At 38.9% G+C, this 16,891-nt stretch overlaps 1 long non-coding RNA gene across 2 annotated transcripts in view; it reads right to left on the bottom strand.

Annotated features, from left to right (window-relative positions):
- Positions 1-16,891, bottom strand: part of LOC102167790 (uncharacterized) — a 402,854-nt gene that overhangs the window by 248,783 nt on the left and 137,180 nt on the right. Inside the window, exon 5 of one of the 2 annotated variants that reach the window (XR_014823523.1) lies at positions 2,117-6,066. The exons of the other annotated variant lie outside the window; for it this stretch is intronic. This is a non-coding gene — a long non-coding RNA (uncharacterized LOC102167790). Of the gene's footprint in view, positions 1-2,116; positions 6,067-16,891 lie in introns of those variants that run through there. 2 annotated transcript variants of the gene reach the window in all.

The raw sequence follows: 16,891 nt of genomic DNA, 5'->3' as shown, positions 1-16,891 counted from the left end.
AGTTCTTTATGGAAGTCTGGTCATTGTGGTTGTCAGAAACTCTCTCAGCTCTGCACAGATGCCACTAACAGACAGATATGGTGGTTCTATCTCCATCCTATGGCACTTTGGGCCTTCTGGTAATATCCTGTCCCTTTATCTTATTGCAGACACTGACTACAGGGTTCTGGTGTGGCTCTCTAGTTGCTCTGTTGTTTCCATGCAGGGACTGAGGAATACCTAAAAACTAGGTCCTAGACCTCGTTACAGTTGTCATCTTTCTAAAATTCTGTCCTAAATGTTTTTGAGGCATGGTTTCACAAGCCTAAAATTCAATCTTTTTTTTAAGAAGTCATTTTAATGCCTCCACTATATAGTAATAAGAACCAAAATCTTGAAAATGATAAATTCTTGTCTAAGTTCAAACAGCTAATTGCTGATGGAAAGCCATTTGAAATCAGGTCTACCAGAGTCCATATTCTTTGCCTCAAAGCCACATAGTAATAATTTCCTAAATGGCATAAACATATTTTCAGTATCAGAGCCTTGTGACTTCTAAGTAAGAAAGGCTTTCAGCTGAGTTCCCATTGTGGTACAGTGGAAATGAATCAGATCGGTATCCCTGAGGATAAGGGTTCGACCCCTGGCCTCGCTCCATGGATCAGGGATCTGGCATTGCTGTGAGTAGTAGTGTAAATCACAGACACAGCTCAGATCTGGTGTTGCTGTGGCTGTGGCATAGGCTGACAGCTGCAGCTCTGATTGGACCCCTAGCCTGGGAAACTTCATAATGCTGCAGGTGTGGCCCTAAGAAAGCAAAAAAAAAAAAAGGGAAAGAAAGAAAGAAAAGTTTTCAAAGGAACATTTCAATGCACTTCAAGTTGTAATCATCTTATTTTATACCAAAAAACACTGCATGTTAGTCATACATGCACATATTTTTCTTTTCAAAATTTGTATAATCATCAAAGAAATTTCCATTAAATTATTAAAAAAAAATCTTCTTCATGAATGGTCTATGTTACCAGTAAATGGATGGCTTTCAGCAAGTCTTTACTAAATACTAAGAATAGGCAGTATCATTTGTGGACAGAGCACAAGACAAATGGTCGGAATTCCTAGGTTTCATTCTTGATTCTGTCATCGGCGTACTGTGTGGCCTCCTGAAACCCCATTTAGTCATATGATTACAGACTCCTTCAACACTGACATTAATTCCCTCTTGCAAAGTTAGTCTCTGGTATCTAATGTCCTTCGACATCATCTTGAGACAATAGTTGGAGCAAATACGATAAGAGGCACATAATGGATTATGTATCGATGACATAAAGGAGGCATGCATAAATAAGGAGTGGAAAATAAATTCCAAGCAAGTTGGACAATAAGGATATTGTTTCATTCTTCTCAAATAGAGGGAGGGAAGGCACTTTTTTTTTTTCAAAAAGGCATTCACGGACAAGAGTTTCATCCATAAACCAATTTCTCTGATTGCATTGGTCGGAATCTGAGATGGATTTTTATACAGGAGAAATTTCCATGGAAAATAGCCTGTTTTCAACTTCACATGTGCAGCTCTGCAACAACAGAGCCAAAGAAAACCCAAGGTTACTGAGGAGGAATTCATTTTAGACATACATAGAGGGGAATATTTTGCTTACTAAGAGCTGAACCCTGGATTATGTGTTGAGGGCTAAAAGTAAAACCATAGGGGTAGCAGAGAGGAGTGGGAATTCTTGGTCATTTGGGGTTGAAAAATCTTGAATTTTCATGAGGTAGCTCTGTGTTAATGTAATGAGAATTAAAGGTAAATTCATGCTATGAAATTGTTTTCTTCTCCCTCTCCATCTCAGAAACAGATTCCTTGAAGTCTGTTTAGAAATAGGATTGTACAGGACTTACTGTATATTGTAATAACCTATAATGCAAAAGAATTTGAAAAAGAATCCATGCATATAAATATATACATATGCACACACTTAGCTTATATACATGTGTATGTATATGTATATATGTGTGTATGAATATATATACATATTTAACTGAGTCACTTTGTTATATACCTGAAACTAGCACAGCATTGTAAATTAACTATACTTCAATTTTTAAAAATGGTTAAAAAATAGAAACAAGTTGAGAATTCTTGTGTAATTTTTTATTAATAACATCTGTCTGTGCCAAGTTACATGCATTATGGACACAAATAAAGCTTTCTGGTTCAGATTCTTTCAAAATGACTCAAAGCCTTTACCACACTTGGTTTTCTATGCATTCCCAGGCAGGCAACATAGAGAACGAGACAGCCAACAGGTGCAATGCTTTAGAGAAGACAAAGGGTCCAGAAATCATTCGGATTGGAACACAGATGATCTGGTTACCTAGCCATCCTTAACTATCTTTCCTTCATTATGAACTGACATTTTAGAGAGAATTTTGCCTACTAGGATTGAAATTTCAAAGTGTTTTTATTTTAAAGGTGGGAGAGGGAGGAAAAAAAAAAACAGTTATAGAATCACTTCACTCCATGAACAGGGCAAACCGTGTTAATTCATTATAATTTGAGGCTAATTATGTGTGGATGACACTGAATAGCAGTAATTATTTTAGATCCAAATCACAGTGTCTTCAAGCTATAAGACAAGCAGGGAGAATATAACCTATACTAAGACTTCTAAATGATTCATTCAGACAGCTCAGAGCCCTCAGAGACTACTTTTCAGTGTCTTAAAGTTCAGATGCTCTTGGGTTGAAGTGCGGTGCTTCTGCCCCCTCCCCACCCTTCAAAATCTGTCCCATCCTTCTAAAGCCTGACATTTCTTCGGTTCTTTTCACTCCTTAATCTTGCTTTGCAAATACTTGCATCTTAACAATTTAATGGTTGAAGTTTAACATTTTAAGTGCAACATAACAAATATGTAAATTCTAACTTCATACATGTAATCCCAGGAAAACTCAAAACAAACAAGTTATATGGAAGAGAATAAGCAGAATCCAAGAGCATACGATACAAGGTTTGAGGCAAATGGGAACTTGGGTAGAGTTTTGAACAATGAATCTGCTTTCAAAGCAGCCTAAAATGGTATTATGAAGTTCCCTGGAGTTGTGTGTTCAACAGGATGAAAGATGATGATGATGATGATGATGATGATGATGATGATGATGATGATGATGATGATGATGAAGGAGGAGGAGGAGAAGGAGAAAGAAGAGGAGGGGAAAGATAACACAAGGTAATAGAGGAGAGAAAAATTATTTTCCCTAAATCTGGATATTTGTAAAATCTAGTATCCTCCACTAAAGTGCTGGTGTAATATTTCTACAGGAGCTAGACATTGTTTTTAATCTGTAAAGTTGCCTTATTTCCATTTGGACACTGCTTTTATCCACAGTGCTCCACTACTGTGGACTCTCAGTTACAGAGATTGCACATACAGCTGAGTACATGACCTAGGGCCAGTCAGTTCTATGACGTCTCATCTATGGGCCACAGTAACTGATCTAAGGGCTGGCACATGACTTAAGCAGGTAGAACTCTTTTACATATTTAATATAAATGCTGGGAGAGACAAGTTTCTCTTCTTTTTGGATAACAAGCTGTATATAGGAATAGTTGCTGAATCTGGGAGAAAACTTATTCCACATGAGAGGATGTGGACCATCTATAGCAAAAGAGATAAAAGCAAACATGCGAAAAGAATCTAGCTGCACCAATAGTTGGTGAGAGAGCCCTGACACCATCTTTGAGCATCTGAAGCCAGCCCTTCCTAAAGTAGCTCAGCATTTTAATATCTTGGTTGCATGAGGCAATCAATTTCACCTGCAAAAATTTAAGCTTTTTTTTTTTTAAGATTTTGCCTTTTGTTACATAAAATTAGAAGAGTTTTGACTAATATGACATGGAAGGGCAAATCTATTTTGTTCCAATCAAATAGTTAAAAACCCGAAGATAATAAAAAAAATCAATTATGGTGAGTAAATTTATTTCCTGTCTACTTGAGTTACTTGACTCATATGACTATTTACCAATAACTGAAACATAAGTAGCAAATTTGCTTAATGAAACAATATGGAGTTGAAAGTAATTCAACAACACAAATGTACATCACCAAAATATTTACCTGTATTCATTCACTTGAGGTTTAGACTATGACACACTTTTTCCATAATAGGCTTGATAGCAAATAATTTTGCTTTATAGACCATACAGTCTCTGTGACAACAATCAAATTTGCCTGTAAAGCATGACAACAGCTATAGACAATACATTAAAAAGGAGCATGACTGAATTCCAATAAAACTTTATTTATAAAAAGAAGTGGTGAATTGAATTTGGCCCACTGACTGTAGTTTACCAACTTCTATCTAAAAGATTGGCTTTGGACTCTTATCAATTCACTTCACCGTGAATTTCTAGAAGAGCTACATTGTATTAGGTGACATATTTAAAGCTACAAAGGATTCAGAGCTGTGTATGGAAAAGTTCCAACACTCAAGGAGTTTGCAGTACAATAGGAAAAGAAGGCAAGTTTACCCCTAAGTTATCATTCAAGCCAAATAGCTGGTATCTTAAAAATTAGATGACACAAAATTACATGATTGCTCAGAGGTGAAGATTATTGGATATTCAGAGTCAGAAGTATCTTTGGAAAGACAAGCAGTGTGTCATTTTTCAAGTGTTTTCTGCAGAATCCTTTTTAAAGACAGGTCATGAGCAAGCAGGTGGAGACAAAAGGAGGGGGCTGGGCTCTGGGACCCCTGTCCTTGCGTGAACCAGAACTAATGGGTATGTTTGAATCTGTTTTATGTACTAGGGTTTCAGGCAAGATCGTTGAAAAGAAAGGGAATAAGCCTGGAAAAAGAAATGTTTCAACACAATTAAGTTCCACCAGAAATGTCACACAGGTTGACAGAGTTGGGACTAGAGCTCACAGTTAGTTCTCCTTTGACTACCCGGGACTGTTCTTTTACGTGTATTCTCAAATAAGAAGGTGAGCTGCCTGAAGACATAAAGAGAATTAAACTGGGTTCAAATGATCAGCTCTGGATACACTTGTTATGTTTAATATTAGAATCTCTGCCATGGCCAAGTGCTATTTTCCTGCCTGTTTTCTTAGATCAAAGGGCTATACACATATTTTTTTTGAATCAGTTTGACAGAGTACCAGAGTAAAATTCTAACTTCCTTTGGTATCCGTCTCGCTGGAACTGGGCTACCTCTTGAGTGACTGATTCGACTTTTTCAGCAAGGTCTGCCTGCCATCTAAGAGGGGAAATGGATTGTCTTTCTTTACTAGGTACTAAATCTTGGGACAAGTGGCCCCAAATCAACCTGGTTAGTCTCTGGGGCCATTTATAATTTTATTCTTTCAGACTATAGTTTGCTTTTCTCTCTTACCACATTTTAATTCTGGATTGCAGTGTCAATCCAAGTGTCTTCTTTGTTTTTATATTTGATTTCCACAATTACTATATAAAATTGCTACACCTTACATGAACTCTGGACTACCTTGTCCTGATGATTTCCATGTGAAAACTTCTGTGTGAATGGTTTTTGGTTTTGGAATGGTTTTCTAAATTCTCTGATTTAGAGGAAGTGAAAGCTGTCTGTGCAATGAAGTGATATTGTTTATTTCTCTGGTCAATTACACAGATACTACATTACTCTGCAACATAGAGAAATAAAGCAAGATCCCTGACCTCATCAACAAAAATGCTACAATGGCTATAAAAAAGATGGGTAAGAGAAGAATAGCATTGGAAAAGATTGGAAGTAGGAGGAGTGTTTAGATTTGGCTGTCCACATGTTCTTACTCCTAAGATACAAAACCATAGATTAAAACCTTAATGTTCAGATCTATTTTATCTGCTGTTTCTTCAAGCATGCTCACCAGTAACACTACTCCAAAATCATTTGGTAATCTCTTTAGGATTAATGAACAATGGCCCCTATAATTATAACAGCAATAACATCAACAACCAATAATTTGAGATGCTAACTGGGTTCCAGGCACTGTTCTAAGCACTTCAAGTTCAACATCTTCTGAGTATCAGAGAAGAATCGGATCCCATCCAACATTCTTCAAGCTTGCCCTTTGAGCAAAGGACATAAAATGGACTATGAGGTAGTTCCAGAGATCTTACAAAAAAAAAACATGACCTGGAGTTCCCGTCATGGCGCAGTGGTTAATGAATCCGACTAAGAACCATGAGGTTGCGGGTTCGCTTCCCTGGCCTTGCTCAGTGGGTTAATGATCCGGCGTTGCCATCAGCTGTAGTGTGGGTTGCAGACATGGCTCAGATCCTGCGTTGCTGTGGCTCTGGCATAGGCCTGTGGCTAGCTCCGATTCAACCCCTAGCCTGGGAACCTCCATATGCTGCGGGAGCGGCCCAAGAAAAGGCAAAAAGACAAAAAAAAAAAAAAAAAAAAAAAAAAAAAAAAAAAAAAAAAAAGACCCATAGAAATTGAAGAGCACTGTGTTAACTTCCAGGAAATTAACAAATGTAAAGGGACGACTGAAGAAGAGAATGGACAGTACTACAAAAAAGGCAATGACAAACCATTCCTTCCACTCTTTAAAGCATTAGATTTTGATCAATCAACAAATTTTATCAAGCATTTATTGCACTCTAAGTTTCCCACATTTTGTTTAACTATTCAACAAGGTCTGTGTGATGTGTTAACCACAAACCATTTTCTGATTAAGAGTAGATTAGAAATGTTGCAAATTAGATGATAGTGCACCTTTAAGAATGAAGGATACATAATTAATTTTTGATGACTTTCATAGGTGATCTTTCCTATCTAAAAATAGGATAACATGTTGTAAGAAGAAAATTCTTTCATCAACATTTGCAGTTATAACATGAAAACATTTAGGTTGTAGCAGGAAAGAGAAAAGTTCTAAGATTTCGCTGAAAGACAAATGATTTTAAGTGATTTTTTTACATAAATATTTAGTTGCTGGCATAAGGGCTAAAGTATCAGAAGCCAGGGGAAAGGAAACTGTAACAGTTATAAAGGTAACAATAGGCTCAAAATATAAAAAGGACCAATTCAGAGGGTTTAAAAAAAGAAAAGAAAGCACAATAGCACACCAGTAAGTTCACCTATTATATAATTACAGGTTTTGTATACAAGTGCAGACAAGCAGACAGAATAAAAACCTCCTCTAGGAAATCCAAAAAACTTGGCAGTTCTGGCCAGGTGGGATGTGAGGTTGGTACCAACAACAAAAAGAAACAGACTGCAACTAGGGTTTGGCCTGAGTCTGAATTTGGCTTCTCTTTGCTAAACAGCAGTTTGCTGCAAAACTCTGGGAAACAAAGGGAAAATGGAAAGTGCTAGAGAATTAAGGCATAGAGATCAGGTAACGAAAAAAAGATGTCGTCAGTCACAGGCTTTGCCAGGCGATGTTTTTGCCTTCATTTATGAGAACAACTCACTTGAAATCTTGCAAGAACTTCAGAAGACAAGAATTTCACAAACAAAGCTCTTCATCAAAAGGCAAAGGAGGAGACAAATAAAACTGTTTTTAGAACACAAACCTGTGGTGATTATGTAAAATCCACAGATGAGTTTTAGACTCAAAGAAGCTCAGGTTTGACTGGGGTCATGGGAACTGATGAATCTAGATTTTGGAAATCTAGGGGCAATTTATTTCCTGTCTTAACATGCTGATCTTTCTACCCATTGTTTTCCACACTGTGTTTACTTGTTATGTAGAGTACTCAAAAGATAATCAAGCCAGCATTTCTACACCTGGGTATATTCCCAAAGAACTGAAATCATGGACTTCAAGAAATATTTGTGTATCCAAGTTCACAGCAGTATGAGGCGCAAGAGCCAAAAAGTAGAAGGAAACCAAGCATCCAGTGACGAATAAACAGATAAACACAACAGAGTATTTGCATACAATGGAACAGAACACTGTAAACCAGCTATAATGAAAAAAAATGTATCTATAATGTATATATATGTATACATAAAGACTCTTCTCTTCTAAAGAGAGAATTTTGCCAGCAGACAGCACTCAGACTTGAAATTCAGTATCACTCTCATTTCCTCTCTAGGTCTCCAGCCTGCCAGCCTCCCTCACAGATTTTGGATTTATGCATCCACAATATTGTGACCCAGTTCTTTAAAATAAATGTCTGTCTTTCTGTCTTTGTCTCTCTGTCTCTGTCTCTACAAACACACACACTCACTCAGTTAGTTTTGTTTCTCTGGAGAACCTTAATAACATGCTTTTCCACTCCTACACCAATGTTATCTCGGACCACTTTCCAACTAAATTATACTTGTCCTTGAACCCTTGACTTGGAGAATTGGTTCTCCCATGCAGAACACTTTTGGTAATGTATGGCAACATTTTTGGTTGTCATACTTGAAGGTGTATCTGGACACTGGGATGTTGCTCTACAACCTACAATGCTCAGGGAAGCTCCCCATGACAAAGACTGCCACAGCCCCCAATGTCAATCATGCCAAAGCTGAGAAACCCTGACTTAGAGTTGGCTTCTAGGGAAATCCAAACTATGGCAGGGACTCAAATGAGAAAGATAGATGAAGCTGACCTAGGAAGAAGCACTGGAATCGGGGTTATTAAAAGTCTGCACAACCAACTCAATATCTTAACATTCTTGCAGATGAGAGGTGCAAGACTATTAGAGGACCAGGCCTATCATACCAGTTGAGGGTACCACTCCCCTTTACACTGGCTGGGTCACACAATGGGAAGAAAACCATGTGGTTTTGTGACCAGTCCTCACACACAAAGATCAGCACTCAAGAAAGACCTAGCAACATGGTCAATGGTGGAAAGATTCTTCCTGGGTGTTCCTGGGCTATACCAATGCGCTAAGTGACTCATGTCCTAGTTCCAGCCTCACCTAGTATGGAATTCAAATTAACTCTCAGCCCAAAGACTGATTATTTCACATTATGGTGTTTGGGGAAGGTCCTCAAAAGGTCATCCTTGTCAAGGTTGATGCTACGTATTCCCTGGGCCTTGTGTACTGGATTTCCAGCTCTATGCAAAACTTGATGGGTTGTCATCTGTGTTCACTCCTTTTCCTTCATTGGGGCTGAGTTCTTTCTTGGCCACATTAAGTAAGCTTGTCAACAGTTCCATATGCTCTCCAGGAAAAACGGTCACTCGCTCTCAGCCTGCCTTGCCAGAAAATCTCTTTTCAGTGTTACCTGTCCAGTGCCTTCTTTCTCCTGGGAGCTTGCACTTTCTTCAGTCATCTGATTGCTGAAGTAGAGTGTGACTTTAACAGGCACTGTGGGGTGTGACAATATCTGTTCCTCTCTATCTCTGTGTTGTTCATTTTCAGACAATCCAATTGCAGAGCTTGCCTTGGCGTCTTTGATAATGGGGTTGGTTCCAGGGCCAAAAAAGCAGGGCCAGCAGTTGGTGAGAAAATAAGTGAGAGTCAGAGAGAAGCCTCCAAGAAAATGTTTCTGGCTGCTTTGCTCATGCTTGGATTGATTTGATGCAGAGATATTCTTAGAGAGTTTTGATTATTAATGTGCCTAATTCTCCAGCTTCTATGGAGGTACTGGGGTCTTCTATAGAGTGGGGTTCCATGAAGATTCACAGGGGTGGGATCCATGGCAGCTGAGCCTCCTGCCCCACATACTATGGTGACCAGACGTCCATGATTAAAGCTTCAATTGTGCCACTGAAAATGCCAGACTCTATTCTGGGGCTGTAACAATAGCTTCTGTGCCACCTGATTCTATTCCAACATGAGAATAGCACAGAAGAGTGTCAGAACCTGGAGTTTTATAGATATAATTTGAAAAACTATCTGAGAGGGAAACCGTCAAACGGCATATTTAGCTTTGAAAACTGTGAGCTGAGACCCCTGTGTACTAAAAACCAATGGGTTTGAATTCTAATTTTATCTCTGTTATGAATTATAGCATTGGATGAGTGACTTACTTACACAGGGTCTTGATTTCCTCCAATATCAAATAATGAGTGGGCAGGACTTGGTCCAAGAACCCTCCCAACTTTAGCCTTCTGTAACTCAGCCAAGACGGCAAATCAGATTTCATATCATAAATAATTGTTTGCATAGAATTAGTGAAACTATTCCCCGACCACTTACTTGATCAATGTCAAAAACACTGCTGATAGAGACAAAAAAAACAGAACAAAACAAACAAATAAACAAAACATGGAAGAGATGATTTCGAACACATGGGGTTGATTTGGAATTGAATCAATGAACACCTTGTGAAAAAAACATTAGATAAACAATTTTTATAAGCCAGTAAAATACATTGAAGTCTATGAGAAATGATTGGCATGACTCTACATGGGAAGGGGTACCGTTTTAGGGGAGGTGTTCTCTCTCATCAGATGTTCTACCATTTACAATGCAGAACAATCTCAAATGGCACAATGTGAGACTCAGAGAGCTAAATGGATTCTGCGTGTAAACTGTCACATGTGAAAATGATAAGCTGGTCACTTTCTTAATGAGGGTGCTCCCCAAAGCAGACCCTGGGAAAAGGACTATTGTGCATGGGGTTTTTTGGGGAGGTGATACCTGGGAGCCAAAGAGGGAGAATGGGAAAAGTGAGACAGAGAAGAGCAAGAAGCCAAGAGGGAGCATGAATAAGTGGGTTGCCACAGAGGAAACTAGGGCTAGGTTGCACTGGTTCTACCAAATAAGCTCTCAGTTGATTCCAGAGGATTGCTTGTTCAAATGAAGGCTGGGTGTATATTAACTCTACTTTTTTTTTTTTTTTTTTTTTTTTTTTTTTTTTTTTTTTAGTTTTTATAGCCACACCTGCAGCATATGGAAGTTCCCAGCCTGGGGTTGGATGCAAGGCTCAGCTTTGGCGTAGGTCTCACCTATGGATCCTTTAGCTGAGGGTCTAACCTGCATTCTGACACTGCAGATACTCCTCAGATCCTACTGCACCACAGCGGGAACTCCAAGAAGGATACTCTTAACTCACTGAAGGATGGGACGCAGTGGGCATTCATCCGCTCATTCCCATTCCCTTTTGCTCTTAGGGGGCAACCCTGGGCCATGGCTATCTCCTGCCTTATACTGTCACCCTTTCACAGCTTCAGAGGAAGTGAAGTGGGGGGAGCCATGGCCCTGCTGCCTGTGGGACATTGGCAAGGAGAGGAAACTGTACACCACAGCTACCTGGAAGTCAGCTGGGCTAGCTGGATGTGGCTGGATACATCACAAGTGCCACATTTATGTTACCAAGATATAGTGTATTTACATCTTAATTTAGCTAATGGGAAAGAAGCTATGTGTTAAAAAATTTTTTTAAAGCCTTAAGAGTCCTTGTTGTGGTGCATCAGAAATGAATCTGACTAGTATCCATGAGGATGCAGGTTTGATTTCTGGCCTCGCTCAGTGGGTCAGGGATGTGGCATTGCCATGAGCTGTGGTGTAGGTTGCAGAAGCAGCTCAGATCCTGCATTGTTGTGGCTATGGGATAGGCTGGCAGCTGTAGTTCCCATTTGACACCTAGGCTGGGAACTTCCATATGCTGTGGGTGTGAACCTAAAATACAAAAAAAAAAAAAAAAAAAAAAAGAAAGAAAGAAAGAAAAAGAAATTTAAAGCCTGTTGTAATAGATAAGATGAGGATTTGAAGAAATCATCTTTAATATTGAGTGAGAAATATCTTTCAAAGAAGTGGGCTTGGATAAGAAATGGTAGAAGGTGCCCATCCCTTGTGGCCAAGACCTGAGTACATTAGACCATGCTTTTTTTTATTTAATGATTTTTTTTTTCCATTTTAGCTGGTTTACAGTGTTTGGTTAATTTTCTTCTGCACAGCAAGGTGACTCAGTCACACATACACATATACATTTCTTTACCTCACGTTATCATGCTCCATCAAAAGTGACTAGACACAGTTCCCAGGGCTGTACAACAGCTTATCATTGCCTATCCATTCCAAAGGCAATAGTTTGCATCTACTAACCCAAAATTCCCAGTCCATCCCATTCCCCCTGGGCAACCACAAGTCTGTTCTCCATGTCCATGGTTTTCTTTTCTGTGGAAAGATTCCTTTGTGCCGTATATTAAATTCCATATATAAGTGATATAATATGGTATTTGTCTTTATCTTTCTGACTTACTTCACTTAGTATGAGAGTCTCTAGTTCCACCAATGTTGCTGCAAATGGCATTATTTTATTCCTTTTTATGGCTGAGTAGTATTCCATTGTGTATATATTTTCTACTCCCTTTTTAATCTTGTGACAAAAACACTGAGAACCAGAGAGACATAAGCTGGCACCAAACAGCTGATTGCTTACCCTTTTACATCTTCCTTCTAGTCCATATGTTTTTGCTTTTAGATGTGAAACACTCGACAAGAGGGAGGAGCAATAAACATGACTTGAAAAAGTCATAAGTCCCACTCTTTGTACACCTTTGTTTAGTGCTAAGCAATCCTACCTGCTAAAGAATAAACATAAGACAACTTGATTTGGAGTTTGATCTTCCAACCCTGCTAATCTCCAAAGGGGGACAGAGGGAAGATTTTATCCAGATGAATATAAAAAAAAATACCTCGTAACTTAATGGGCTAATTAAGTTTCCTCTGATTCAAGGATCAGAATCTCCACTCAAGCTCAGTTTCAACAGAGGAGGATTTATTTTAATGATACAACAGAGATATGGAGAGATTCAAACAAAGCACATCTGGGCTTCACAAGGACTAGAATCAGGAACTGAAAAACCCAGCAATGAAATCTTTCTCCATTTACGAGGAGCTGTGGGTTTTTCTCTCCTGGTTTCTCTCTCACACAGGCACACACACTTGTCCCCACAACTCCTCCCCTCCAACTACTTCCTCTAATGATTCTTATTCTCATGCCTCAAATAACCTTCACTCATAATCTTTCAGTTCTAGTAACCCTTTCCAATCAAGAATTTCCTGTTTCTCTAACACCAAGCTCTCAAGAGCAGAATCCATTGGAACCATTCCAATTCACACTAGACCAGACAAGTCATAAATTGTTAGAAACTATACAGTTAGGTCAAGCTCCCATCTTTTGTTCAATCAGTTGTGGCAAGGACCAGGGTCACAGAGCCCACACACACTTAGTAGGGCTGTGGGAGGGACTGGTCCCTGCAGAAGAGGATATGTGTAAGGTAAGCAGTAATTCACATACCTAGGGCTTCCAGAATAGTCCACTGGAAAGTGAAGGAACATATTGCATCATTTTCTATACAACTCTAGTGTATCGATTGATATATTTTAAAGTAAATTTAACTAGTACTGACTTGAATTCACAATTGTTTACCTATGAGACCTAAGAAAGTAAAATAATCTTTCTGGGCTTCATTTCTATCTTCTACAAATGGCAGAAATAATATTTATCACCAGATCAAGGGTTAGCAAACTAGGATCAGAGTGCCATCTCCTGCAAGCTGCCTGTTTTTGTAAATAAAGCCATGCCCATTTGTTTATGTGTTATAAGGTAACAATGACAGAGCTGAGGAGTTGGAATAGAGACCTTATGTTCCATAAACTCTAAAATATTTACTATCTGGGGAGTTCCCACTGTGGCTCAGCAGAAACAAATCTGATTAGTATCCATGAGGACACAGGTTCCATTCCTGGGCTTGCTCAGTGGGTTAAGGATCCGGCATTGAGGAGAGCTGTGGTGTAGGTTGCAGACTCAATGAGCTGTTGTGCAGGTCGTGGCTCATATCCTGAGTTGCTGTGGCTGTGGTGTAGGCCAGCCTTTATAGCTCTGATTCGACCCCTAGCCTGGGAACCTCCATATGCTGTGGGTGTGGCCCTGAAAAGACAAAAAAATAAATAAAAAAATAAATTTACTATCTGGACTGAACTGTGTCCCTCCCAAATTCAAATGTTGAAACACCAGCTGCCTGCAGGATGGATGGTATTTGGAGATGGGGTCTTTGGGAAGTAAACAGGTTTAGCTGAGGTGTTGAGGGTGGGACTTGCATGATATGATGAGTGCCCTTATAAGAAGAGGAAGATGGAAATCTCTCCCTATACCAAGAAGGCGACCATATTTAAACCAGAAAGCAAGCAAGCCCTCTTCAGGATTCGACTTATCTAGCACCTTGATCTTGAATTTTCAGCCTCCAGACTGTGAAAAATAAATGTCTGTTGTTTACGATACCCAGTTTAAGGTATTTTGTTATGGCAGCCTCAAAATACACAATCTATCCTTTTAAGATAGAGTTTGTTGATCATTGCCTAGATTATTGTGAAGATTCATTCTGATAGCGCCTCCCTAAGCACATAGCCTGGTGACCACACATTCCCTTCAATGTGTATTAAATTCCATTTGCTGCACTCAGAACACATTCAGGGCTCTAAGAACATATACCTTTTTTTGGGGGGTGGGGGAGGAAACTAAGCCACAAATTCGAGATCAAGGAAATGGTTTTTATGCATTTAATATACTCTTGAAATCTTTGCAGGTTTTCAGTTAATCTGTTAAATGTAGCTGTGTGTTCATAACTTAATTTGTATATTTTAGCCATTTGCTTTAATGCAAGTAATTGGCAGGTACCACATTAATACACAAAGGTAGTTAATGCCACATATAAAAAAAGCATATTTAGTTCTTTATTATTTCTGCTAAATAATATAATGCACAAATCATAGAACTGAAGGGCCTGAAAAGATGTGTGAAGGTGGAGTTATTCATCCCTCAGCTTCTGGGCAGCACTTCACATCAATTATCCTACAAAAATCATTGTACGTTAGTCATTAAAATCACCAGATAATGAGATTCCACAGAATCCCTTGGTAATATGCACCAGGGCCTCACAATTCTTTTATTGGGGTATTTTCCCGAAATGGAGCCCAAATTCTTCCTGCTGCTCGGTCTTTTCATCTTGTTCTCAAAGGTCCGAGCTGCTCCACCTGAGTCTGTACGTGGCACAGAGCCTCTGAAATGATTGCTTCTTTCCTTCCTTCCATGTGAAGGGGATCAAGAGCCACCCTGGACCTTGAAGATCCTGCTTCTACAGCCAGGACCACAACCGATCCGGGGGAAGAAGAATAAAGCCACCTTTCAGGAGCCTCTAGAGGTGAGGCAGAGAGGCTTCTGGGACAAAGAATACATTTTTCCTCTGTCGTGTACTCAGGGCCCCTTACCTTTTTTCTAACTATAAGGCAAGAAGGTTGTCATGGGTAGAGTGTTCTAAACAGTATCACCATCTACACAAAAAGCGGGTCATCTCATTGGTATGTTCAGTGATGTTTTCTTTTAATATTTGAAATATATTTCATTCAACCTGTATCTTTGGATGTCCTCAGAGTAAAATGCTTAAAAGGTTGAGAAAAATTAACTGTTTCAGGACAAGAGTGGGGGATTTAATCATCCTATCAAATAAGTTTGCTTGCCTGAAAACACTTTCTGAGCAGATCAGGCTAACTAAAAACATACTCAAATAGATGTCTATGAAAACACTGTAGCTAAAAGTAAGATGATATAAGTGAAGGTATGATTAAAAAAGCATTTCCGGGGTGGGGGAGGAAAGGATTGGGAGTTTGTCATTAGCAGATACAAGCTAGTATATATAGATTGCATAAACAACAAGGTCCAACTGTAGAGCACTAGGAACTATATCCAACCTTGTGGGATAGATCATGATGAAAAAAAAAATGTATAACTGAATCGCTTTGCCTACAGCAGAAATTAATACAACACTGTAAATCAACTACACTTCAATAAAATAAAGACAAACAACAACAGTATTTCTATTTTTCTCTATCTTCCCAGAAAAACATTTTTTTTCAAAAAAGGATGAAAGCACACATTCATTACTTGAGATTCTTCTTCTCATTTTAATGATTAAATTCAAATAGAGTGTGTGGGGGCTTACCTGCCATTCCTTGTGTCTCCACTTTTCCACGTGCCTGTAATCACAACCTATCAGAACCTCAGCACAGACAGGCTGTTTCTGCTGTTTATTTGCCATCAGTCATTAGGCTCGGTGACAAGAGGAGCTACCCAAAGAATTCACAGTTGAAGATGAACCTCTATGTCAAGGCAGAAAAAGAGATGGAGGCTTCTAGGTAGAAAGAGAGCTGTTGAAGAGTGAGACCAATGACATTTTTTGATAAGACTGGTTTACTGAACTCTGAGATAGATCCATTCACCTCTATCTTGGGAACTTTTAAATAGACAGTTGTCAAAGAAGCAAACCATTTGGTGCATACTGAAGGACATGGAAACAAACCAGTAACCACTGGAATGTTTCTTGGTAACTATATCATATAAGCTAAGTAACGTTTTGTCAGTATTTCTTTGCAGATATAAATAATTAGAGAATGGCTACATTCCTATAAATATACATGAGTTTATTTCTTTTTTCTTTTTTGGGGGGGTGGGGGTAGGGGGGCATTCCCCCAGCATGTGGAAGTTCCCTGGCCAGGGATCGAAGCCTCACCATGGCAGTAGCCAGAGATATAGCAGTGGCAATGCCAGATTCTTAACCTGCTGAGCCACCAGGGAACTCTAATATGAAGTTAAAACAGATATTTTTTGGATGATTTTAGATCATAATTCACTCCTTTTTAAGTATGTAGTGTTTTTAGGTTCAGTCACTGGATAGTTCATATGAATGACAATGTTTAAATTACCGGCCTAATGCTTAGTTATTAGCTAAAATGGGTCAGATGGCTTTTTACAACTGAGCCATAAGCTTTTATTTACTGTTTCAAGGACCTTTGAAGAAATAGATGAAAGTAATTTCATTTCGATCCAGGTAAAAGTTTGAAACTGTAAGTATTCCCTCCTAAAAATCTGTTTCCAGTTTTAGAACACCATCAACATTTGTACCATTTTCTTAAAGAAGAATCCAGGATGAATTTTTAGGTTGGATGGATTCAACTTTCAAATTTGATTAATGAAATATGTTATATGCGAAAG

Source organism: Sus scrofa, chromosome 13 (assembly GCF_054392235.1).
Source record: "Sus scrofa isolate SSC_HxYL_T2T_F1_AM1 chromosome 13, Sscrofa_HxYL_maternal_Yorkshire_Landrace_v2.0, whole genome shotgun sequence".
Classification (NCBI taxonomy): domain Eukaryota; kingdom Metazoa; phylum Chordata; class Mammalia; order Artiodactyla; family Suidae; genus Sus; species Sus scrofa.
The sequence above is the reverse complement of the archived record's forward strand: the minus strand, read 5'-3'. Positions and strand labels throughout refer to the sequence as shown.